The sequence below is a fragment of the Lissotriton vulgaris genome, chromosome 10, assembly GCF_964263255.1.
Source record: "Lissotriton vulgaris chromosome 10, aLisVul1.2, whole genome shotgun sequence".
Taxonomy (NCBI): Eukaryota; Metazoa; Chordata; class Amphibia; order Caudata; family Salamandridae; genus Lissotriton; species Lissotriton vulgaris.
In genome coordinates, this window is record NC_141698.1 from 100,156,217 (window position 1) to 100,184,058 (window position 27,842).

Consider the following 27,842-nt stretch of genomic DNA (forward strand, 5'->3'; position numbering starts at 1 on the left):
CGGCAAGTGGCAGTACGGTCCCCAAGTGCAGGACGTACCCAGCCAAAGTGCCGGTTGCAGCTGTGCGCTCACAGCTGAGCTGTCGGGCAGGATACCGACCAGAGGGGGGTTCTCACAGGGCGGCTGTCCGTCTTTGCAGGTGGATTGACGGCTCGAAGCGCAGTCAATTCGGGAGCTTGGACCGGACGGGTCCTCCTTCACTTTGCTCTCGGGCTCCCGGCGCAGGGGCGGTCACGGTGTTCAGGCCAGCGGCGGCTGGACCTCACGTTGCTCTCGCTGTTGCTTTGGGCCCCGGTCACGGTGCTTGGGGGGATGTCGATGCCTTGGATTAGACTCCTCCGTCAGTACTGCAGCGATAAGCAGCACACACAGTCGCTTTCTTCAGGGTGTAGCGCCCACTGGTCCTGGGGCGCTGGTCAGGGGGCAAGTTCAGCAGCAAGCCCTTGGAGATCTCTTCAGCAGAGTTTGGCACAAAGTTTCACAAAGCAAAAGTTTTCTTGTAGTCTTTTCTTTTCCTCTCCTTCTGCAGCAAGGCACCAGACACAGGCCAGAGACAGCACTCCGCCTTGTCCTTCCAGGTCCTTCTCGTCGGGCAGAGTTCCTTCTGTAGCACAAACAGGATCTAATTTACAAGGAGCAGGGCTCCTACTTTTATACTGCATTTCTTTTGTTCTCGCAGGCCAGGGGGGCCTTTGCATAGCCACTTTCAGTCCTTGAGTACTCTGGTGGGTGCAATCCGGCTTCTGCTTTCAGTGTGAGGGGCAGGCACATCAGACGCCCCACAGGAGGTAGAGCCAGCATTGTGTGGACAGGGGTAGCCAGAAGTACCTTGTTGATGGGGCTTCGCCCTTCCTGGGCCAGGTGTCGGCTGAGTCATCAGTCGCTCCCCAGGAGGGTGGAGCCAGCATTGTGGTGGCAGAGCACAGCAAGATTCAGAGTCAAGAGCCACTCCTACCTCCCACTAAGGTGCCATCTACGCCTTAACCACCTGTCATCCCCCAGCCCTGTCACTCACACATCCCAGACAGTCAGATACACATACCAGCAGAGGCGGGCTGAAATGGTTAGGCAAGCAAATGCTAACTTTCTAAAAGTAGCATTTGCAAACACAGGATATTAAAATAAACTTTACTAAAAGAAATATTTTATTATTCTGAGTTCAGGCATACTAAACATGACTCTCTACCATGCTCCCTGAGCCTGCTGGGATTATAGTGTGTAATAATTCCAGCAGCCCATTCTGGCCTAACGGAAGCAGGAAGCCTTCAATAGTGAAATACGAATTTAGTTGTAATTCACTACTAGGACATGCCACACACATCAGGGCTTGTCCTACCTTACACCTACAATGCACCCTGCCCGCGGGCCTACCATAGGGGTGACTAATATGCAGTCAAGGGAAGGTTCAGGGGCTGGCGAGTGGGTGCACTTGCCCAGCCGGCATGACAGTACGAGACTGCACGCGGGGTCTGCAATGGCGGACCCTAGACACATCTTAAGGCTGCTTCTGTGGGTGGCGCAACCAGCGCTGCCGGCCCACTAGCAGTATTGGCATCTACAAGCCCTGGCACTCCTAGTGCGCTTTACTAGGGACTAACAGTAAATCCAATGCACCAATCATGGACATCAATCACATGTACAATTTACAGTAGAGAGCACTTGCACTGCGGCACGGGTCGGCCGTGGCGCAGTGCCCTGAGTATCGGAAAACCAGCAAAACATCGGAGGCACACCAGCAAAAAGTGGAAGGGAAACTCACGCCAAGGTGCCAGGTCTAACATGTGTCCCCTCCAGCTGAAATGTGGGGGGAACTACCCTTCCCCAGGGAGTTCCACATCACTAAGGCGGAAAAATCTGGACAGACCGTCAGCGTTGGCGTGATCTGTGCCAGGGCGGTGTTCCACCGTAAAGTCCATACTCTGTAGAGAAATGGACCACCTCAACAGTTTCGGGTTTTCACCCCTTATTTGCATCAACCATCTGAGGGGCCTGTGGTCCGTCTGAACTCGGAAGTGAGACCCAAACAAGTAGGGTCTTAGCTTCTTCAGCGCCCAGACCACAGCAAACGCTTCACGCTCTATTGCACTCCACCTACTTTCCCGTGGAATAACCTCCTACTGATGAAGGCTACGGGTTGGTCAAAGCCCTCCTCAGTCATCTGTGAAAGAACAGCCCCTACACCATGCTCTGAAGCGTCTGTTTGCACTATGAATTCCTTGGAGAAATCCGGAGCCAGGAGCACGGGCGCCGTGCACATGGCAGTCTTCAGGGTGTCAAAAGCCTTCTGACAGGTGTCAGTCCAAATCACATTCCTGGGCTGCTTCTTCGAAGTCAGCTCTGTCAAGGGGGTCACAATCGTGCCATAGCCCTTGACAAACCTCCTGTAATACCCAGTGAGCCCCAGGAAGGCTCTCACTGCAGTCTGGGTCTTGGGGGGTTCCCAGGCCAGGATGGTCTCAATTTTGGGTTGCAAGGGTGCCACTTTGCCACTCCCCACTTGGTGTCCCAAGTACACCACTGAACCCTGCCCAATCTGGCACTTGCTTGCCTTGATTGTGAGGCCTGCTCTGCGCAGGGCCATCAACACTTCCCAGAGGTGTCGCAGGTGTTATGGCCAGCTGCCACTGAACACTGCGATGTCATCCAGGTAGGCGGCACTGAACTCATCCAGCCCAGCCAACACCTGGTTGACCAATCTCTGAAAGGTGGCAGGGGCATTCTTCATTCCAAATGGCATAACCCGGAACTGGAAATGCCCGTCTGGTGTCGAGAATACCGACCTCTCCTTTGCCCCATCGGTCAAGGCGATCTGCCAGTACCCAGACGTTAAATCAAACGTGCTGAGGAACCGGGCAGCCCCTAGCCGATCAATGAGCTCGTCAGCTCTGGGGATGGGGTGCGCGTCAGTCTTCGTGACTGAATTGAGTCCTCTGTAGTCCACACAGAACCGGAGTTCGGGTGTGGCTCCCGGCGCAGCAGCCTTTGGGACCAAGACCACGGGGCTGGACCAAGGACTGCTGGAAGACTCAACCACCCCAAGGGCAAGCATCTTGGAGACCTCCTCCTTGATGCAGGCCCTGACCCTGTCAGTCACTCTGTAAGCCTTATGCTTCACAGGTAAGCTGTCTCCTGTGTCCACATCATGGACGCACCAATCTGTGACACTCGGAACCAGGGAGAACAGATCTGGAAACTGCCCCAGCAACTGGCGGCAGTCTTCCTGTTGCTCGGGGGTCAGGGTGGGTGAGAGGTTAACTCCATTCACTGACCCATCTTTCTCACAGGCCACTAAGAGGTCAGGAAGAGGCTCCGACTCCTCCTCCATTCCGTCATCAGTTGCCAACAACATGCCCACTTCGGACCTTCTTAAGTGGGGCTTGAGGCGGTTGACATGTAGGACCCTCAAAGGGTTCCTGGGCGTCTTCATGTCCACCAAGTATGTCACTGGGCTCTTGCGCTCCACAACCTCAAATGGACCTGTCCACTTATCCTGAAGGGCACAGGGTTCCACTGGGGCCAGGACATACACCTCTTGTCCGGGCTGAAGCTCGACCAGAGTGGCATTCTGGTCGTACCACCGCTTCATCTCCTCCTGGCTTGCTTCCAGATTTGCCTCGGCAAGTTGTCTGAAGCGCCTGGTTTGGTTTCTGAAGGCCAGCATGTAGCTATATACATTCTGGGGAGGTTTCCTGGGAGATTGCTCCCAGCCTTCCTTTACCAAACTCAGTGGTCCTCTCACGGGGTGACCGTACAGCAGTTCAAAGGGGCTGAACCCTAGGGACTTCTGTGGTACCTCGCGATATGCAAAGAGCAGGCATGGTAAGAGGACGTCCCACTTACGTCTCATTGGACCTTCCAGGCCCATGATCATGCCTTTCAGGGTTCGGTTGAATCTCTCAACCAACCCGTTACCTTGGGGATGGTAAGGTGTGGTGAACTTGTAAGTTACACCACACTCTTGCCAAAGGGACTTCATATACTTGGATATGAAGTTGGTCCCCCTGTCGCTCACCACCTCTAGAGGGAATCCTACTCGTGAGAAAATTCCCATCAGTGCATGTCCCACCACGGGGGCCGTCACTGTCCTCAGAGGGATGGCTTCAGGGTACCGGGTGGCATGATCCACCAAGACCAGGATGAACCTGTTGCCCATGGCTGTCTTGGGGTCCAGAGGCCCAACAATGTCAATACCCACTTGCTGGAATGGCGTACCGACCACAGGGAAGGGTTGGAGGGGAGCCTTGTTCTTCCCTCCGCTCTTCCCACTTGTCTGGCAAGTCGGACAGGTCCTACAATGAGCATCTGAGCTCTTGTGCATTTGGGGCCAGTAAAAGTGGGTGACAAGCCTGTCATAGGTCTTGTCCATCCCCAAATGTCCTGCTAAAGGCACATCGTGAGCCAGCCCCAGTAGGAAGGCTCTGAACTTCTGGGGTACCACCAGCACACGGGCTGACCCAGGTTCAGCAGCCTTAGGCTCTGAATACAGGAGGTCGTTCTCCCAGTACACATAATGTGTTTTGGCCTGAACACCATTGGCCTGGTCTGCAGCCTGCTGCCGCATACCCACGAGAGAAGGGCATTCTTTCTGCTCCTTGCAGAATTCCTCCCTGGAGGGTCCTCCTTCTTGCTGCCAATGGGTCAGCTCAGGCAGGTCCCCCAGCTCGGCAATCTGTTCCCCTGTAGGCTCCAGGGCATCCCCCTCAAGGTCTGCTTCCTCCTGGACCATGGGAACTTCAGGGGCCGGTTTCCCGCGCCTCCTGCGCCTTCTCCCTAAGGCCGGTTCCTGGGCCTCTCCTTCAGGCCCCAGGACCTCTTGATCACCCCTACTGGCTGCCATCGACCGGGTGGTCACGCACGCCCAGTCAGGCAGACCCACCATCCTCAGGTGAGTCGTCTTCTCCACCTTTTCCCAAGGGGAGTGCTCCAAGTCGTTCCCTAGCAAACAGTCAACAGGCATGGTTTTCCTCACACAGACCTGCAGAGTACCAGAGACCCCCCCCCCACTCGAAGGGAACTTGAGCCATCGGACACTGACTCTCCGAATTATCAGCGTTGATAACCCTACAGTAGGCATGGGGTACAACCTGCTCTTGAGACACCAGGTGCTGCCTCACTGCAGTCACACTGGCTCCTGTATCTCTAAGAGCCTCAGCTTCCTTACCATTGATGATCACCACCTGCCCATATTTCTTAGTGTTAGAGGGCAGGTAGTTTGTAGGGATCATCTCACTGTCTCCTAGTGAGACTAGGGTCATGTGAACGGGATCTCCACCCCCCGGGACCATCACTTCTTCTCCTAAGTGAACACTAGTCACTTGACGGGGCGGAGCACCAGTGGGTGCGGGTTTTCCAAACAGGCGACACTTGGGGTCACTGGATATGTGCCCCGGCTCACCACATTTGAAACAATTGAAGGGCCCCTTCGGAACAGGTTTACCTGTCGGGGCCCCATTCTGCTTTGGGGGTGGGGGAGGCTGAGAACCTTTCTGCTGGTCCCCTTGGGGATTACTTTGGGGGCCTTTTTGGAACCCTTTCTGTTTTCCCTTGTCCCCCCCACTCTTCTGCTGGGGACCCTGCCCACCCTTGGCGGAGTCTCCCACTGGACCCTTGTGGACCCTGGTGCTGAGCCAGCGGTCCGCCTCCTCAGCAAGCTTCCTCGGGTTGGACAGCTTGCTATCGATCAGGTGTTGGCGTAACTCAGGAAAACAGTGATCAGACAAGTGCTCCCATGCAATTAAATCAAAGAGACCTTGAAAATCATTCACCTTGCTACCCTTCACCCAACCATCCAGTGCTCTGCAAAAATAAGTCACATACTCCACATACGTATTTCCAGGCCGCTTAGTACACCCCCTAAACTTCTGTCTATACATTTCTGGGGTAAGCCCATACCTGTTCATTAAAGCTTCTTTCATGTGGGAATAGGATCTCTGGTTTTCAACGGGCAAATCTAGCAGGGTGTCCCGCCCTTCGCTAAGGAACCTTCCCCACAACCCCGCTCCCCAATCCTTGTCAGGGACCCGGTGGGAGGACATGGCTACCTCGTATGCCCTAAACCACTGTCCTATGTCATCCCCCTTAAAGAACTCTTTAACTACGTCTTTGGGGATGTGCACTCTTGCCTCTACCTGCACCGGCGTTGTGCTGCCACCAGAGGGAGGATGATCCAAGTTTCTCTCCTTTAGACTCATCTCCCTCATTTTCAATTCGTAATCCATTTGGTGCTTTCGCTCTTCCAGCGTCATTCTTTTGGTTTCAAGCTCCAGTTGGATTTTTAATTCTGCCAGCTTCCTTTCATGATCCCTCGTTTCTTTTCTGTCCGCCAGCTCCTCTGGCGACAGGCCTCTACCAAAGCTGTGCACGCTGTCTTGTTTTTCGAGATCCACCAGATCCACAGGTGCACCCTGCTCCTCAGTTGCATCCTGATCCTCAAGGGCATCTTGATCCTCAGGGGACTTTCTGGACTCTATCCAGGCTTTCAGGGCCTTGTAGAGCTCCGGTTTGTTCTTGCAACCGGCGTGCGGAACCTTGAGTTTTTTGCAAAAAAACTTCAGTTCAACTCTGGTGTATTTATCCAGCTTTGCTGCATCCCATTCCACCTCCAACATCTCGGAGGTCGTGGACTCCGCTCCATCCAGGCTCTTCGTGCCCGGCATGGTTTCTTCGCTAGGGATCTTCTCTTGGCAAAATTGCAACAAAACCTGTGGCCAAGTAACTGGACTGAAATCACTGTGCAATGGTCAGAAGTTAAGGTATAAACACTGCAAATGTAAATTCGAAAATCCTCACCGCTGCGTCCAATGTAGGAAGGGGGAGTCTCTAGTTGGCGCAGTGCAACACTAGCGACAAGCAGGGACTCTCTCTTCCTCATCAGGGCTGAGGGTTACCTTCAAGACAACGTCTGCTTACCCTCTAGGTAGTGTGGCTTAAGCAGTCTTAGGCTAATCTCTGGGGCACATAGGGTTAAACATTTGCAATATTACACCATCACAACCAACCCACCACACAATGACACCAAACTGTATTTGTAAAAATATATATCTTTATATAAATTTCAAGCAGGCTTGTAAATACAGTTGTCAGACTTTCAATAGTGGTTCCAGTTTACTTAGTTTCAAGTTGCCACAGTTCTTTCTTAGCAATAAGCGATCTTTTGGGCCTTCTGCCCGGGTTCAATAAGGTTCAGTGTCTTGTAGCGCCTCAATGCGCTTTCCGCTGTCTCCGCTCGCTTCAGAGAGGAGATCGGGCCTGGTCGGCCAGAGTTCCCGCTTCCCGCGTGGGCTCCGAAGACCGGGAGCCGTGCGAGCCTCGGTTTCAGAGGCGGCTCGCGTTGGGAGTAGATAGCGCGGTGCGAGCTCGAGTTGCAGGACGCTCGCACCGTGAGGATACAACACAGTACCTTTCAAATTCTTGTGGAGCGGGCGGCTTCCAGGGGAGCTGTCCCACGTCACGTTGCTTTTCCGGGGTCGCTGTTCGCTGCGGCTCTCAGTCGGCAGGTCACGGGTCATCCGGGGCGGCGGTGTTCAGTGGCGGCAGGGTCCTTCCTTCGTCGTTCGCTCCGACCCTGGAGGCGGCGGCTGTGTGGTGGCGGCAAGTGGCAGTACGGTCCCCAAGTGCAGGACGTACCCAGCCAAAGTGCCGGTTGCAGCTGTGCGCTCACAGCTGAGCTGTCGGGCAGGATACCGACCAGAGGGGGGTTCTCACAGGGCGGCTGTCCGTCTTTGCAGGTGGATTGACGGCTCGAAGCGCAGTCAATTCGGGAGCTTGGACCGGACGGGTCCTCCTTCACTTTGCTCTCGGGCTCCCGGCGCAGGGGCGGTCACGGTGTTCAGGCCAGAGGCGGCTGGACCTCACGTTGCTCTCGCTGTTGCTTTGGGCCCCGGTCACGGTGCTTCGGGGGATGTCGATGCCTTGGATTAGACTCCTCCGTCAGTACTGCAGCGATAAGCAGCACACACAGTCGCTTTCTTCAGGGTGTAGCGCCCACTGGTCCTGGGGCGCTGGTCAGGGGGCAAGTTCAGCAGCAAGCCCTTGGAGATCTCTTCAGCAGAGTTTGGCACAAAGTTTCACAAAGCAAAAGTCTTCTTGTAGTCTTTTCTTTTCCTCTCCTTCTGCAGCAAGGCACCAGACACAGGCCAGAGACAGCACTCCGCCTTGTCCTTCCAGGTCCTTCTCGTCGGGCAGAGTTCCTTCTGTAGCACAAACAGGATCGAATTTACAAGGAGCAGGGCTCCTACTTTTATACTGCATTTCTTTTGTTCTCGCAGGCCAGGGGGGCCTTTGCATAGCCACTTTCAGTCCTTGAGTACTCTGGTGGGTGCAATCCGGCTTCTGCTTTCAGTGTGAGGGGCAGGCACATCAGACGCCCCACAGGAGGTGGAGCCAGCATTGTGTGGACAGGGGCAGCCAGAAGTACCTTGTTGATGGGGCTTCGCCCTTCCTGGGCCAGGTGTCGGCTGAGTCATCAGTCGCTCCCCAGGAGGGTGGAGCCAGCATTGTGGTGGCAGAGCACAGCAAGATTCAGAGTCAAGAGCCACTCCTACCTCCCACTAAGGTGCCATCTACGCCTTCATCCCCCAGCCCTGTCACTCACACATCCCAGACAGTCAGATACACATACCAGCAGAGGCGGGCTGAAATGGTTAGGCAAACAAATGCTAACTTTCTAAAAGTAGCATTTGCAAACACAGGATATTAAAATAAACTTTACTAAAAGAAATATTTTATTATTCTGAGTTCAGGCATACTAAACACGACTCTCCACCATGCTCCCTGAGCCTGCTGGGATTATAGTGTGTAATAATTCCAGCAGCCCATTCTGGCCTAACGGAAGCAGGTAGCCTTCAATAGTGAAATACGAATTTAGTTGTAATTCACTACTAGGACATGCCACACACATCAGGGCTTGTCCTACCTTACACCTACAATGCACCCTGCCCGCGGGCCTACCATAGGGGTGACTAATATGCAGTCAAGGGAAGGTTCAGGGGCTGGCGAGTGGGTGCACTTGCCCAGCCGGCATGACAGTACGAGACTGCACGCGGGGTCTGCAATGGCGGACCCTAGACACATCTTAAGGCTGCTTCTGTGGGTGGCGCAACCAGCGCTGCCGGCCCACTAGCAGTATTGGCATCTACAAGCCCTGGCACTCCTAGTGCGCTTTACTAGGGACTAACAGTAAATCCAATGCACCAATCATGGACATCAATCACATGTACAATTTACAGTAGAGAGCACTTGCACTGCGGCACGGGTCGGCCGTGGCGCAGTGCCCTGAGTATCGGAAAACCAGCAAAACATCGGAGGCACACCAGCAAAAAGTGGAAGGGAAACTCACGCCAAGGTGCCAGGTCTAACAGACAGTTTTTCTCTTCCTCCACCTTGACACTAAGGGTCATATGTACAAGCCCCTATCACCACCACAATGTCACTATTACTGACTTAATGCGGCTTAACTCTGCCTTGTAAATAAGGCCCCCTTTCACGCTATGTTAGCGTGAAAGGGTTGGGCATTGGGTGTTGTGGTGGGCATTCCACTGCAAAACCCATTCATTTTGACGATGCCCCGTAATGTACAAGGGTGGCGTACATAGGAGGCAGCTCCAAAATTAAGGCCAGGTAAATCCTGGTCTTAAGTTGGCGAAACGAGGAGTAATGCATTATGTCTCCTCGTTTTTGCTTTTTACATGTGTGCTGCCTTGTGCAGCATACATGGAAAAAGCAAAATGCCATGGTTTGTTTTTGCACAGGAAGATGTTTATTTAATTTATTTATTTATTTATTTATTTAAGGTTTTTATAGAGCGCGTAATCACCCGGGAGTATCTCAGCGCTATGTTCCTTCCTGTACATAAACAAACCTTTGAAAAAATGGATTGTTTATGTGCAGGAAGCGACACCTTCCTAAACAATCCTCCCCTGCATGCAGACATCCGTGCACTATGGTGCAAGGGTGCCTGTGTTGGCGCTAAACTTAGCAACATCGCAGGGAGAAATGCAAGGCTGCACCACGTTCCTGTAAATATGGTGCAGCCTTGCGTTTCAGAAGTGGGGGAGTGCGGCGTTAAGCCAAGGAGGTTAACACTGAGCTCTGCTACTTCCTTCTACATATCCCCCTACGGGTCTGATTATGACTTTGGTGGTGCAGTGCCGGCTCCACCCCACTGCTGCACCCCCAAAGCCTTGGTAAGACCGACCATCAGATTAGGAGTTTCCTTCTGTCTGGTGGCCTGGTTTTTGGCATTCCGACTGCGGTGCCTCAGAAAATGGGCACCGCATTGGGAACTCCAAAAACAGTTCCTAGACGGTGTGGACCGTAAAATCCATGCCGTGCAGGAACTAGTGTGCATACTGATAGGTGGGCACATGTTGTGCCCCACTTTGTGCATTTATAAGCGGAGAGGCACAGGAGACCCTGCAGGGCCCTCTTTGTTTCCTCTCTGCCACAGCATTTATGGAGTAGGAACTTCCAAGACACAGCCGGCGGAGAGAAAATTCGTAATATGCTTGGTGGGACAACGGCGGTCCCACCAAGTATATTGCAGCCTCCTGATCCCCACAACACCACAAGGAACGGCGGTTCCCTGGCGACTGCGGCAGGGCAATGGAGTGCTGACCGCCTTAGTCGTAATAGGGTGTGGGTTAGGCTGCTGTGCCCACCTCTGGTGGGTCCGTGGACCGCCAGACTTCTAATTGGCCACTTTTTGTATTTTCCCTCTCATGCTCTCGGTAAATGTCTGATGAGAAAAATAATCCCTGGTCGTGGAAAAATGAGTGCTTAAGGCCCCCGCCAGCAACCACCACCTCAAATTAAGCACTGCATTCAAAAAAGATCTGTGGAATTTTAACATGTACAATTTATAACACACAGGCTCCATCAAGCGGATGAGAGGTGGGATATTTTGTCCAATCGGCTCGAGCAATAGATTTACCATTCCAAGGACTCCTGTTCCATGATTATTAACTATATTGAATATAATGACCAAGCATATTGTGGAGGCAGCGCTGAATTATTGCTAAAAATAGCCCGGGTCATCCATTATATTTGGAAACAATACATAAATGGGAAACAGCGGTATCCAGTTCTCTGCACATTTATCACTTTGAGGTCAGGAAGCCATTGCGCAATCCATCATTTCCGGTGACGCCGGACGTGCGGCCTGGGAGCTTGGGAATTCTGAGCGCAGTTGGAGAAGACAGATTGTCAGATATAGGGACAGTCCCGGCAGGGCCGTAGGAAGGGGGGGTGCGGGACGCCCCGGGTGTCATCACTGAGGGGGGGGGGTGACAAAATGGCAAAGATATGTGTTTTAAACACATGTTTTTGCCATTCTGTCACTCCCTCCCCCCTCCCCTCCCCCCAGTGATGGCACTTGCTTGACAAAATGGCAGAAATATGTGTTTTAAACACATATTTTAGCCAGGGCTCGAGTCAGGGTACCACGCGGATGGACGGCGTCCCCCCACTTATTTTACCGGGAGCTCGATAACTGGAGCAAATGGAGCCACACATTCACTCTTTGGCCTCTCTGGGTCTAGATCGGAGCTCATTCAGAACGCTGCTCACGCGCTGGCTTCTCTGATGCAATCGCATCTAAGGGGTGAGCGAGGGATGCAATGAGTCTGATGGTGCAAGCCACATTTTGTGACGTCACTTACTGTTGTGACGTCAGCATCCCCCCACTACTTTTTTTAGGACTTGTGCCCTGATTGTAGCCATTTTGGCAAGCTGGGGGTGACAAAAACTTTCCGCACCGTGTACCACCTGACTTTGCTACGCCACTGAGTCCCGGAGTAGTGTTCGATGAATGAATGAGGGAGTAACCATGAATCTTGTGGCACGAATTTTACCTGGAGTATAATATAAACTCTATCATACTAGGGTTATTATTTAGTGTACATTTACTCTGCTTTTTTGCAATGACTTCTGCAATGCGGCCTTTAGATCCATTAGGAAAGAAAGTTAGAGATACCCACAGGGCTTGATTTACTAAAAAACTGTGCCTTTCAGGGCTTGGGGGCACTCATGCAAAACATCCATCGTGCGAGCATCCGCCTATTACGTTTGCGTAATTACGCACAATCCACAAAAATGAAGCGAAATGCGAACCTGACGTTTAGCGCTATATTTTAGTGTGAAATGGGCCAGCACATCCAGTTTTGATGCAGGGGTGTATTTTGTGCTAAAATGCAAACTAAAGTTCTGTGAACAACAGTCACTTCCTTTCCCGTTGTTTGCACCACTCCTGTGATAAACTATGCCACTTGTCACAATGGCCAAAGTTTAGAAATCTGCGTAACAATGCACACTTATGTGAGTTTGCACCAGCATAATAGTAATTTCACCCGGGGCCTACTTTACTTCCTCCAGGGCACCAAAATCTTTAATCGGGCCATTAATGATTAGGGTTCAGCAGCAGGTTCCAACTTAGACCCTTCAGGAGAAACACCTATAATTTGAAATGAAATGAATGTACGCAAAGTAGTGCCATGAGAGCTGGGTCTGGTTGCTCTGTGGACTAATGTGTCCACTGTAGTGGCCTGTGTTTGACCTCATGGTCACAGGTTCAAATCCCAGTGGGTCCACTCAGCCGTTCATCCATCTGAGGCCGATAAAATGAGTACAATCGAGTTGGGTAACAATAAACATCTGTTTTTTGTGCCAAGGTGCCTACGGATGAACTTGCGCTTTACAAATACATAAGTTATGAGAGGAGAAAATCGTAATACATCCTTTAGCAAGTCAAGGATGCGCTGTCATTGGCTCTCCCACAGTCAACTCATAAATTGCTGTAAAATAGAAACTGAGGGGCTTGTTTACAAGCCCCTTGCACCACCGGTACGCCATTTGTTCCCATATTAAAAGTGACGCACCAGCAGCGCAAAGGACTTGCAAGTAAGCTCCTGAGATTCTGTGCTTTTCCCTACACCGTTAGATCGAAATGAGAAAATGTTACTGCCAATGGGCATTTTGCACCCATGATAGCTTCATAATACTACTTTTTTCGGTCATCGGACTGTTCATGACATCACTGTGACTTCATAAGCATGGACAGAGCCCAAAAACAGGCACATCAACCTTCTCGACTGCGAAAATCTGGAGCTACGGTAATTGCAAGTACACCTATCAAAGATCTAGGCTACCAAATCATTAGCATGTGTAGTCTATGGAAGGGATCACCTTACTGTGGACAGAGAATTCCTTCATAACTGCTAGCTAGAGATATTAAAGTCAAGGGAAATATAATGAAAATATCTACTTATCATAGAGAGGAGTCAGACGGTCCCTCTTTCGATATGGTTTGAGAGCCATACTCCTAAACCATGTAGCGCTTTGCCAGGGTGAATTTGTAATATAGGACTCCACCGACCTTCAGGAATCTGCTGATGGCTGCCCTGGTTTGATCATTGCCCTTAATTGGTTCTATGACAAATTGGCTTAAGAGAACATTGTCATACTCTAAAGCATGAACATTGTAAACTATGTGAAATGGAAGCAAGGGAATGAGGGCTATGTAGAGCGTGTTGACTTATGGGTGGACCTGTTGTTGTTTGCAAAGCTTGGGGCATTTGGGTTGTACGACAGTACTGGGAGCGGGGTCAGGGCTGGCGTCAGTGCTGGTGATGACCGGTGTGACAATCATTTTTTGCGCCACCAAACCCCATGACCACCTCCTTGGATTCTCTCACTACCACCGGGCAAAAGTGTGCCTCATCTCTCCAATCATAAGTTATTGCTAAACAAAGCGCCCCCCTGCCCGAAGTCAACACCCCCTCCACAGGTCAGCACCCAGTGCGGCCACACTGGTCGCACTGCCCTAAAGCCGGCCTTGAGTGGGGTGTGCTTAATGTGGAGTGAGCTCGTGCGGGTGATTCTTGGCGCCCGCCAAGCTAGATGCAGGCTTGCTGGAGGAAGAGGCATACTCACTGTGGAGCATGTTGGGTATGGGCTGGCTGGGTGGTCTGGTCTAGTTGTGAGGTGTGTTGGGTGCTGAGTGTGCCAAGAGTGTAGAGTGGTGAGTATGAAATGGACTGTCTCTGCAGAGCGTTGGGTGTCCTTGGGGTGGGTTATGCTAGTTAGTTGCCCTATGTATGTGGGTTGTACTAAGCGTGAGGAGCAGCTGGGGTGTCCTGGACTCAATCCAATGTGCATGGTTTGACATTCCACATATTTATTGACACCTATAAAAGTGAACATTTTATTTGACATTTTCCTTCTTATGTAAATGTAATTTGTACTTGTAAAGTGCACTGATACCCCAACTGGGGTGTCCTGGCGCTGTAACGCATACCGCTGTGGAACCCTTCCTGGCTTTTCCCTGTGAAATGTCCACTCCTGGGCACCCCCAAAGTGAAGCCAGGCATCCCAGTGCTGTTGGGGCCGTTGTGGAGATTAAGCAAGCTATTGCCCAGAGTTGCAGAGTGGGACCCATGATTAGAATAGGCACCGAGGCGAGAATTATCAGATCTGAGGAAATTGAGCCCAAGACCCGCCGAGGCGGGAATTAAACCCTGGTCCCAGGGCCAGACCTCTGCACCAGGGTCTGCCGCTCTAACCATTAAGCCACACTTCTCCAGAACTTATGAGTTCTGTAGTGACTGACACAAGGGCACTTCATGCTTGCGACCTGGGGAACGGACATATCCTATGGATTAAAGAATCCAGATTTATTCAAAATAAAAAAAGATGAAATGGTTTGTATTTGTCATTTATTAGGCAGAGCAGAACTGCCGTCATGAAATTCTCTTTTCCACGGGCTTCACATTGACTGCTCATTAACATAATTAACAAAAACACTTATGTTGCTTACACTGCTAAATGCACTGGGGCCAAACCACTGAGTCAGTTGGAACTCGAGCAGTGACAAGTGCCAGCTGCCGCCCCCAGTGAATAATATACAACAGCTGAGCGTTTGCCTCGCCAGTGCTTATTTAATGATTCCCTTTGCTTAAAGTTGGCGCAAGCGAAAGCAGCTCATGGGGTTGTGTAAAGGCAGAGCAGCGCTGTTAGACATAGATGTGTTCCTGTTTAAGTAAAAAAAAAAACACCATAATCCTCTTCCCCTACCTGTTCATATGTTCACACACAGCCTTTGCTTTCCAACTTAGGGGTCATTATAATGAGATATATTCTCCTACCATGTGCCTTGAAGTGATGAGCTGAAGTTGAAGGCGCCTAACAACAGCAAAGGAAGCCCCTGGCATGACAATACCTGCTGCACCAGTTGGTAATTATATCAAAACACTCTTGTGGGTAAGGAAGTGGCTGCCATTGCAAGCCCCAAAATGATCTTCCGCGTGTCACCTTTCTACCCCTGGTGTTTGATCTCACCGAATGATTGTTTGCGCCCCAGACGCGTATGGTGGCGGGTCAGTGCCCCTCCCAGCTCCAGCCGTTATTGAGTGACAGCGGCCGGACCCCCAGGCTAGAAAGTAGGAAGATGGCTCTGCCCTTACTGGGAACATAGTTGAAGAACGCGGTTAGGTCCATAAAAATTAGGAAGGGTTGGACCCCATGATCATCAATATTTACGCAGAGGTACCGCCCTAAAATTGTTTGACCAAAGCAATCAAAAAAACAATGCATCAATCAGTCGTTCAGTTCATTCTATAAAATAGTCATTTTTTTCTTCAAGGTCAAACGCCTACCATTAAAATGATTCAATTAAAGAAAATGTATCATCTCAATTATATCATACACAGTGCTTGAAATTGAAAAATAGAAGTGCGGGTACCCTGCATCAGAGTACTTCCTTGTTTCTGAGAAGTGCTGGTACTCTCCTATTAGAAGTATTATGTCTTTTGAGAGGTGCAGGTACTCTCCCTCTCAAAATAAAAAAGTGCTGGGACTCAGTACCGGACAGTACCGGCCCATTTAAAGCACTGATCATATGTAATCGAAGGGAGAAGGCTGTCATCGTCTGCATTAGCACCTCTCTTACTGGGAGCCACTAAGGGCATAAATCAGCCCTACCTGCAGCCACCACGCCTTCCTCCTTTCTCCTCTGTGAATGCTGTCACTGTGTGATAGTTGGACTAGAGGTGGTGGTTGTTGGCTGCTGCTCCAGTAGTTATTCAATGATAGCAGGTACAGAGGAGAGAGCAGGAAGCCAACTCACCATCTACTGGGAGCTACAAGGGATTTAAAGAATACCTGCAAACACAGTGCACTCCCAACCCCCTCTACCAGCGATTTCTGTCACTCAATGGAATATGAATAAAGAACTGGTGTTTATGTTTGAAAGCTTTATTGAAGAGCAATAATGATAAACAACAACAAGACCTCAGCAAAAAGAGATAAAAAATTTGAAAACATAGTCTGAAGTAATAACATTGCTAATGTCGTAACTGAGAAATAAAAGCATTTTATGGGCGTTTTAAGGCTATAGGGAAGGGGGGAGGGAAGAGATGAGAGAATAATGCTATAACAGAATAACACTATAGAGAATAAGGGCAAATAATAAATGGTCTCATGCAGCTCCTCCTTGGAAGGTCAGTCAGTTATAGAAGGGGCCAAGGGAGGGGTGGGGGATTTGTAGAAGACATTGAAGCTTCCTCAGCTCATGTCATGGTGCTTGTGAGCGCAGTCCTTATCATCTGTTAGCGCCCACATTCTAAGGATTTTCATTGGTTGAAGAGAATTCAACGTTCTTCAGCACGTCCTAATATGGGATGGAGTTTGAATGGGATCAGAGCTGTTGTTCATCATGATCTTAGAAGCAGTGAAATACTCCAATTTGAGGGTAAAAAAATGTATCAAGGCACCGCTTTATGTCTCAATCACAACTTGTAATTGGATAGCGGACCTGGATTTGGGCCTACTGAGTGTGATAGACCTGGTAATTCTATCTCCACTTTTGTTTTGGGTTCACCTGAGGATACTTTATGAGTTAGCTTGGACAAGATGAATACTGTCTAGCTGCTGATCTTGAATTAGGTAGTTAGTATTCCCTGGTTATAGCATGTTAAAATAAGTAGGGTAAGCTTCAAAGGTTTTCTTATTCTTTGACAAGAAATAAGTAATTGTAGATATTCATTAAGGATGCTACTTTGATGAGATGTTTTGCCACCAGTATAGACACAACCACAGAGATTTTTCTGGTAAAAACTTTACCGATGAAAAGTATTTAGTTAATGAATCATATCTCGGACAGCCACAATAACATTTCCATTGTCGTCCAATCACCAAGGTGTGGGTGGGTCACAATACTGTGGTTGAAATACCAACATGCAACAATATTATGTCTATGATATGGACTACCACTAGATCATCAAGATATGCAGATGTGGAGTTAAAAAAAAAGTGGATCTGTGCTCCCTATACATTCACACTGATGATTTAAGCTGTCATTACAATTGGACCAGAAAATGACCCAAATTTCCCACTCTTGGTTCCTTTCATGAGAAACTGTCATGTTTATTAGAGAGTTAAAGTATTGCCAAACCCATTGAAGTATACATTTTGTGACCAAAAACATTATTTAAAGCTTGGATGAAAGATTCTGAAGTTTGAGTTTTAAATCTGGTATCAAATGACTAAAAACATTCCTTATCACATGATTGGTCAAAATACTCTTAATAAAATACACATTTTTGGAGGCCTAGAAAGGAGAATTTGGTAGACCGCAAGGGCACACTATTCTCATGACCGAATTCATCACTTGTCATTGCCAGATTTTGTTTCTAGAACATTAATACATATCTTAAAAAATTGGGTATTTGGAAGGGACACCCTTAACACACCTCTTCCATATAGCCAATTTACCAATTTAATGATTCAGAAAAACATTTCTGAATCATTAATTGGGTTTACGACATTACAAAAAGTATTTTAACGGCCTTAAACCCTCAGATCTGACTTAATCTGAGGATTTGCAACTGTTAAACACACTGTACATAAGGCCCTTATATATCTCATTTGAATTTGATACTTTAGATTTTACAGTATTTTAGCTGTGACTACTATTCTATTTAGTAAATGTAATCACATGCCTCAAAAGGACTTAATTTTAGTAGGAGAGTAACGTTTATATATGTATTTTATATAGTTCATATTTTGAATTGCCTCATTTACGCAATTTTTTGTAACGATTTTAATTATGCAAATGATAAATTCTCTCTCTCACTTCAAATGTCTTTTATGAAAATCATGGACCACATGTATCAATATTAGGAATAGCGATTACCTAATTGCTATTTTCTGATAATCGCAGTTAGATAATAGCTATTCCTAATGTATGAAGCTCTATGAGTTTCATTTAGCGATTCCTAGAGGGTTGCAAATCAACATACCTCATTTATATTAATGAGGTGGGTCGCAATTTGCACCCCATTAGGTCTTGCAAAAATCACGGGGATGGTGGCCTGCTGGGGTCCAAGAACTACCATGTCCGTGATTGCTTTGAAATAAAGCAACATTTTTTTTAATGCAGCCCATTTTTCTTAAAGGAAAACTGGTTGCGTTTAAAAGAAAAAAATGGAAAGATTTCTTCTCATTTTATAAGAGTAGGCAGTGGTCAGTGGGACAATTGCCTGCTCTGAAAAAACTTTTTTGTCAACATTGCCAAAGGGGAAGGGGATTGAATCTGATGGTAAACCGTGAATGTTATGCGACCAGTATTTGGTCGCAAAACATCCATACATACTGCCGCGATTCCGTATTAGGAAGAGCATCCCTAACCCTAAGCACGACCCCTCTTATTACCGACTTGCACACCGATTTTGCGATTTGGTAACAGGTTACCGAATCGCAAAATAGAGGTTGGTACATTGAAAAACCTTCTACCATTCACACGCGAACGCAAAATAGCTTCATACATTTGGCCCATGTCACTTTCCCACAAAACAGTTCAGGAAAACCCTATTGTGGGGGTTATCCCTAATGGCAAGATCCCAGGGCCACTGTATGATGCTTCTTTTTTCCTCCCTGGGACTAAACTATTGAAATGCTAACCTTCCCCATCTCCACCAGCAAGGCACCCACTCATGGCACTCAGAAGACCATAGGAGATGATTGGAAGAAGCCTGAATATGGGAAAGACGTGCTTGAAAGTTGAGCTCACAACAGATCCCTGTTTGGAATACAAAACTGCAGGGGTTTCTGCCTCACTTCATAACTCATATGTGCTCTCCCCTCACACTTCTAAATAACTTGGGGTGGATGCCCCTGTAAATAATATCACATGCCTTCCTGCCAGAGATCTAGCAGGAGCCAACTGTTCCCAAAGTCCCTTTATTCTTGACTGGGAGTCACTTCACACTTTTCACCAGAGTTATAGAAATCTAGTTCATGTTATGAGTCTGGCAGAAAAGGGTTCAGGAATAGATTAATAACATTTATTCAAATAATCTTGTTGACATTATTTAACATAATTTGTTTTTACCAGCCTGATTCTTAGTGCTTAATTTGAGCCTGTGGTTTCCGGTGCTCGGCACCGGCACTTAACTGTCAGCACTGGGACCCGTGACAGTCTGCCAAAAGGAAGCACTGACTGGCTAATTTAGAGAAGACCACAACAACAGTAAATTATTAACTCAATATACATTAAAAATGAATATTACCTGTCACCCAAGCCATTCCTATAGCTTTGGGGACCTGAAATAGTCTGAACTGTCAAACTTGTAAGAGTGTGAATGTTAGTACTTGTGTTGCTATCATCAATGGCGGCCCTGGCAGATGCAATGTGTGGTACAGGTGTAGCAGCCTTCTGACGAGAGCCCTGGCACTTATGTTTTTTGTAAATTAAGCTCTAGGGGCCAGATGTACGACCATAGTAAATTGTGACTCGCAGTTTGCGCTCAATTGCGAGTCGCAATTTACTATGTCAAAGACACTGATTGAGATTCCCAATGGGGTTGCAAAATGCGAGGATCATTAATATTAATGAGGCACTCGCATTTTGCGGGTAGACAGTCAAAATATCGAGTTGTTAATGTCGATGTACCATAATATTGAGTCCAAAATATCGATGGTACGAAATGTCGAAACCAAAAATATCGTCGTAGAAAATATCGATTTATGTGTGTGTTAAAAATATCGAAGACATAAATGTCGAAATCAATAATATCGATGGTGAAAATATCGATTGTCAAAAATATCGATATGTTAAAGTGATGTTTTAAAGTATGTTAAGTAATGATTTATTTATATGTAGTTTATATATAAGATCATTTTTATATATAATTTTATTATTTTTAGTAAGAAGTCTAGGAGCGGGATGTAGAGTTTATAGGGGATAAGGGTGGGTAGTGTATTAAAAAAGTATAGTGTAAATATGGAATAATAAATTTCGCATTTGAAGTAAATATATAATTTCGCGAAATTTTAATCAAAATATTTATAAATGCGAAATTTTATATAAAATTATTGAGTATTGTTAAATTATTTGTTCTTTGATTTTGGATATATATTAATAAATTGTGTACATATATCTAAATATTTATTTTTTTACTAAATAATTGTATATTAATGTTAGGAGCGGGATGTAGAGTTTATAGGGGATAAGGGTGGGTAGTGTTTTAAAAAAGTATAGTGAAATTGTAAAATATTAAATTTCGCATTTCCTTTAGATTTCTAAATTTCGATATTTATAAAAATTGTTTTGGAGTAGTCGAAATGTGTTCGAAATTTAGGGAGTTAATTAAACATTATGATTAATTTTTGTGTATGTAAATAAAAAAAATTTAAATAATAAAATATTACATTACATATTTGTATTATTTTTACTATAAATTTAGGAGCGGGATGTAGAGTTTATAGGGGATAAGGGTGGGTAGTGTTTTAAAAATATAGAGGGTAATTATATAAATTTCATTTTCGCAATTTCAAAAAAATTTGCGAAATTTCAAAAATTGAAATTAATATTTCGATATTTGCGAAATGATATCGATTTTATTCGAATATAGTATTTATTTTTTAAGTTTGCTGTTGTTTATGTACTAAAATATATTTGTAATTATACTATTTTCATATATTTTCTGAAAATATTTGACTAATTATGTTATGAGTGGGATGTATATTTTCAAGGGGATAAGGGTGGGTAGTGTATAAACAAAGTATACTCTAATCATAGAAGTAAAAATTTCGCGTTGTATTTCATTTTAGTTTCGAATCGAAATTTTATATAAATATTATTCAAATACGAAATTATGAACACTATTAGGTTGTTGTTCTAATTTGAGGTATTTTGTGTATGTAGTAAAAAGAATCAAAAATATATAATGTAGTAGATATTAAATAAATAAATGTATCATATTTTTAGGAGTGGGATGTAGAGTTTATAGTAGGTCAGGGTGGCTAGTTTTATCAAAGGTAAATTTTGTGCGTTTAGGGTCTGGTTTTTGTGTATGTGCGAAGGGGTATTTTAACTGTTCAGGGTCAGTTTTTTGTTTGTGTGTAAAGGGGTATTTTTAGGTTTCAGGCTCAGTTTTTAGTTTGTGGGTAAAGGTGTTTTGTTAGGTTTCAGGGTCAGTTTTTAGTTTGTGGGTAAAGGGGTTTTGTGAGGTTTCAGAGTCAGTTTTCAGTTTGTGGGTAAAGGGGTATTTTTAGGTTTCTGGGTCAGTTTTTAGTTTGTTGTTGAAGGGGTTATGTCAGGTTTCAGGGTCAGTTTTTAGTTTGTGGGTAAAGGGGTATTTTTAGGTTTCAGGGTCAGTTTTTAGTTTGTTGGTTAAGGTGTTTTGTCAGGTTTCAGGGTCAGTTTTTAGTTTGTGGGTAAAGGTGTTTTGTAAGGTTTCAGGGTCAGTTTTTAGTTTGTGGGTAAAGGGGTTTTGTGAGGTTTCAGGGTCAGTTTTTAGTTTGTGGGTAAAGGGGTATTTTTAGGTGTCAGGGTCAGTTTTTAGTTTGTGGGTAAAGGTGTTTTGTAACGTTTCAGGGTCAGTTTTTTGTTTGTTGGTAAAGGAGTTTTGTGAGGTTTCAGAGTCAGTTTTCAGTTTGTGGGTAAAGGGGTATTTTTAGGTTTCTGGGTCAGTTTTTAGTTTGTGGGTAAAGGAGTTTTGTGAGGTTTCAGAGTCAGTTTTCAGTTTGTGGGTAAAGGGGTATTTTTAGGTTTCAGGGTCAGTTTTTAGTTTGTTGGTGAAGGGGTTTTGTCAGGTTTCAGGGTCAGTTTTTTGTTTGTGGGTAAAGGGGTATTTTTAGGTTTCAGGGTCAGTTTTTAGTTTGTGGGTAAAGGTGTTTTGTAAGGTTTCAGCGTCAGTTTTTAGTTTGTGGGTAAAGGAGTTTTGTGAGGTTTCAGAGTCAGTTTTCAGTTTGTGGGTAAAGGGGTATTTTTAGGTTTCTGGGTCAGTTTTTAGTTTGTGGGTAATGGAGTTTTGTGAGGCTTCAGAGTCAGTTTTCAGTTTGTGGTTAAAGGGGTATTTTTTGGTTTCTGGGTCAGTTTTTAGTTTGTTGGTGAAGGGGTTTTGTCTGGTTTCAGGGTCAGTTTTTAGTTTGTGGGTAAAGGGGTATTTTTAGGTTTCAGGGTCAGTTTTTAGTTTGTTGGTGAAGGGGTTTTGTCAGGTTTCAGGGTCAGTTTTTAGTTTGTGGGTAAAGGGGTATTTTTAGGTTTCAGGGTCAGTTTTTAGTTTGTGGGTAACGGTGTTTTGTAAGGTTTCAGCGTCAGTTTTTAGTTTGTGGGTAAAGGGGTTTTGTGAGGTTTCAGAGTCAGTTTTCAGTTTGTGGGTAAAGGGGTATTTTTAGGTTTCAGGGTCAGTTTTTAGTTTGTGGGTAAAGGGGTTTTGTGAGGTTTCAGGGTCAGTTTTTAGTTTGTGGGTGAAGGGGTATTTTTAGGTTTCAGGGTCAGTTTTTTATTATAGGGGTACAGGGAAAACATAAATTAAGATTATTTTTAAATTAAAATTATTATATTAAATTAATTTTAATGCAATAAATTATTAATTTTTTTACATTTCTTTTTTTATAGTAATTAATTCATATTTAATGTCCTGCAGTTACTTAAATTAATTGTTAATTGGTGTTGGAAGAGTAAATTTTATATGTTCTGTGTTCTGCACTTACTCTAATTAAATGGTGATTGCATTTCTAATTGTAAATTAATTACTGTTTTTGAGAAGCAATTACCGAAAGTAATTGGTTATTGGAGTCGGAATATTTAAACATTTAATTATGTGTTTTTCAAAAATTGATATTATATGTATATGGGTGTATGAATAATAATTTTTATAACTTCAGTGTATAGTATGTTCTTTATTTACATGTGGTATATAGAAATAGATATAACATTACAGTTATAATACTTTTGCAAAAATTCATAAAAATGATTTTGTCATAGGTAATACAAAATAATGACACCAGTTTTCTTTCCAGTTAATTTTTTTATTCAACACTTGAAATATACGAACATATATACATTTTATTAAGCTATCTTTGGTATACATATAAAAAAAAATGGAGGACAATGTCTTTTTAATAATCACATTTTATAGTAATTTTCTTGACAAGTACTTTAAATTTGTAGAGAAAAAATGGTTAGTTCACATAATGTAATGTATGATATTATACATACATAATACTATTATTGTTTCTTAATAAAACATCAACATGTGTAATGAAAAACATAAGTCACTAATTTTTAATATATATAGTGATATACTGATGATGATATTAACATATGAACACTTTTAAAATTATAATATAATATAAATATCCTAATTAGAACATGGACATCATCATCAATGATTCTTTTAACATTACAATATTCTTATGTATGATTATTATTATTAATAAATACGTTTTAATAATAACAATTTTCACATATTAGTCATATTGTAAACATCTAAATCTGATAAACAAAAACAATATTACACATTTAGTTATATAATAATTTTAATAAATATTACATTAAATATTTTTATTTTTTTATACTTAATGTAATAAATATTAAAAGTATGTAATATATAATTAATATACAGGCAAAAACATTTTCTATTCACAATATACTATACAATTTTTTTAACATTACACATAATTTCGAGCCCTATATATAACAATAATCGACATTTATAGTAGTTCTTTTCACAGTTACATATTATTTGGATCGTTTCTTTTGTAACCACTCTTTGTCTTTTTGCGTTATTTTGGTAAATGGAAAGTCGCGGTTGGAAGCAGGTTCACTTTTGAGTAGGTACGAATCTACTTTTATATTGTTAAAGTATTGTAAATTATAATAAAAGGTTATATTTTGGTATTTTGGGGTTGAGAATTAAAGTATGACTATTTACATATAATGGAGTGGAATCAATACGTATTTTCGGTCACGACTTTTTGAGCCATTTAAAATAGTTGGAGTTAATGAGTATGTGGTATAATTTAATGAAATTATAAATAAATAGGAATATTATGTTTAAATATTCTGGGATATTTGTTAGTGTTATGTCGGTGGGATTGTTTAGCTTTTTTTTTTCTCGTATTTTGAAACAGCTATTTCCGTTTCCGATAATTTTTTTTTAAGGGAAAGGAAGTGTGTTTCAGTTGTTAGAACGGAGATGATTTACATTCTGCCTTTATATTTTGAGTTCTGTGATATATTTATCACACTTTAAGATAACAGTCGTTATTGTAAATGGCATTTAAATAGTCGTTTAATTTGGATGATGGATAGTTTTTGCAGAGTTAAAGAAAACATAATTAATGAATCGTTGGATTAAGTGTTTGATATTTACACATTGTATTGTCGGATAAAGGATTATCTTTATGATGTTCTATTTAAAGGTAAGTTATAAATGTATGTTCTTTTATTTGGATGGAAGCAGTTTTTAAAAACAAATATTGTGATATAATAATATATTTATTTAGTCTTTTTAGAATAGTGTTAAAAAATAAATTAGACTAAATAAATATTTTTTATTATATTAAAATATGTGTTTTTTTAAATTAAGGATATTTTTTGATCTCTATCAATTAATTTAGTTATAGCAATTAGTTCAATGTTTTGGCTATCATTTTTAAATATTCCAGTCCTCTTGTTGTAGGATATAGTTGGACTTGCTGTTGTAGATATAAATACATTTGAGCAGTTTGTCTAGAGAGTTTTGGTTTCAGTTGTATGACTGATTGCTGCATACGTAGTTCCTGAAAGCTTTGCTCTTTTTGTATAGCTGAGACTAGCTTGTGTAATGTGGGTGTTGTACGTCCAGTAGAAGAGAGGAAGGCATTGTGCCAACCTTCAACAGCATTGTTCGTTTTTGCTTCTTGGTTGAGTGTTGGTAGATAGACATTCCACCAGGGAATTGCAAATTTTGGCTGGCGTCTGTGGCCTGACCTATGTAGTCTTCCTACCCAGTTGTCCTCAAAGCAATCTAAAAGTGGGGCGAGTCTTTGCTCATTTTGGGTGTAGAAAGGACTTTCAATTAACAAATTGTAATGTTCGGCCACATCAGTTACTGGTACATATGCCAGAGCAATGAGATGTTTGATCTGGTATGCAAAATTTATATTTGTTGCATACTCAACACTAAGGGCAGATTTTTGTAAATGTCTCCAGAGACATTGATTGAAATGAAAATAACATCCTTGAATGGATGTGTGTGGGTACGTTTTCAAAATAGAATTAATCATAGCTTGCTCGGAGTCTATGATGATTTTCATTGGGAAGTAGTCAGAACTTTGTTCCTTTATTTTTTGTAAGATTTCAGAGTAAGTAGTGGCTTGTTTGTTTGGTAATAAACAATATATGAAGGGGATACAGGTATTATGATATTGCCCATGAATTGTGTATAACTGGTAGAAAGGTTTTGGGCATATAGAAAAAGTACCATCCATCATCCAAGTAGTACTTTCAGTTAATTTTTTTATATTGTTATTAGTTGCAAACATGATTATTCTTTTGTCCTTGCTATGATTATCATAAAATATAAATGGCTCCTCATTATGAGTAATTACAAGCTCTGGCGGAATTATGACTTCTTCAAAAGTTTTTGGAGTTGGTATATTGGGTCTACTTGCTTTTTTGGTTCTTGCTATTGTTCTTTTAATGGTAGCAATAGATGGTAGCTGACCTCTTGCTTCTTTGGGAACTTTAGGTAGTAATTCTTTCAGAATTACGTTGGTAGGTAATTCTGATCTGGTACTTAAGTCCTTGATATTTTCAAGAGTGGATCTCACTTCTATTTCGGAGATGTTTGGTGGGTGATTATGTTCAGTGGTATTTATAACACTAGTTTCCCTTGTTGTAGCACGGCCATAGCATTTATTGGAGTAATATTTTGTACACTTCCAATTCACTTTAAGGTCTTTTTGTTTCTCTTGAGTATAAATGTAGCCCATATAGCATAACAAAAATTTCCCTTTCTGAGATGTAATAAATCTTGCATCATCAGTCATTCTTTACTTCTGGTATCTAGAAAAGTTAATATACAAATATTAATACAATATGAAATGTATAAAAGATTTTAAATAAAGCTAGTATTCTTCTAGTAATTTACTTACCAACAGTAATGTTCTATTTATCGAAAGTAGATGCTTGTTCAGTTAGATGTTGTTCTTGTATTGCCACGGTCTGTTGAGAAATAATTAAGTATGTTATAGGAAAAGTTACCATTTTTGGCTTGGTAACTTATTTCTTACGTTATAATGTCTCTAAAAATAGTTTTGTTAATTGAATGTAAAAAGAGAAATTTCCAAGATTATACTAACAGATGCATAAAAAGAGTCATTTTTATTTCTAGTACATTCTATAGAGTTTATAAAGACTAGTTATGTTTTATTTATGAACTTACCAAGAGAATTATAGTAGTAGCAGAATGTTTGTTCTTTGATGTGAATTATCTGTTTTCTGTAACTTTGAGTTCTGTTTAGAGAGAAAGATGATGAAAATTACTAATGCGTTTATATGTAATATAAATAATACACATTTGTTATAAAGCATTGTTACTTATTTGCTAAAATGAACCGGGGATGATACATGTATTATGAGTAAAAGCACAAAAAAACATATTTAAGAACAGGAAGATTATACTAACAGATGCATAACAAGAGGCATTTTATTTCTAGTGCATTCCATAGAGTTTATAAAGACTAGTTATGTTTTATTTATGGTCTTACCAAGAGAATTATAGTAGTAGCAGAATGTTTGTTCTTTGATGTGAATTATCTGTTTTCTGTACCTTTGTGTTCTGTTTAGAGAGAAAGTTGATGAAAATTACTAATGCGTTTATATGTTATATAAATAATACACATTTGTTATAAAGCATTGTTACTTAATTGCTAAAAAGAACCGATGATGACACATGTATTATGAGTAAAAGCACATCAAAACATATTTAAGAACAGGAAGAAAATATTTTTTGCACAGCATTGTAATTTTTTTTCCTCAAAAAATTCTGCCTGCACAATATGTATTAAGATTTACAGGCTAAGAAACAAAGTATAGAGTTTTAAATTAGGCCAATAATTGGCTAATAACGCTAAGTAAATGTTAAACATATGTAGATACCTTTTTTAAATGTAAAGTGTCCTGTATCTTGAAGTTGAAGTATAACTTGATTTGTTTGTAGAGTCTGTTTAAAGGTAAAGTACATAAAGAAATAACAAATTAGGTTACAAATCTTGGTCTATAATTAATAGACAAAAAAATTAGAATTTATTAACAGAGTTATATGATTACTTACTTGTAGTTTTAGGACGAATTTTCTTGAAGAGAAGAATATAGATGGTGCTCCCAAAATTGGCAGTATGTGGTCACGAAGAATATTTCCTGCAACTTGTATGGCTGTTTGTGATTGGTTTATATAGTCTATGTGTAATTAAGTTTGCCATCTGATTGGTCAGATATGTAAAGACGAGTTACTATTGGTTAGTTTGAATTTTTTTTAAGTAAAACATTTAAGATATATCTTCTTATATAGTGTATG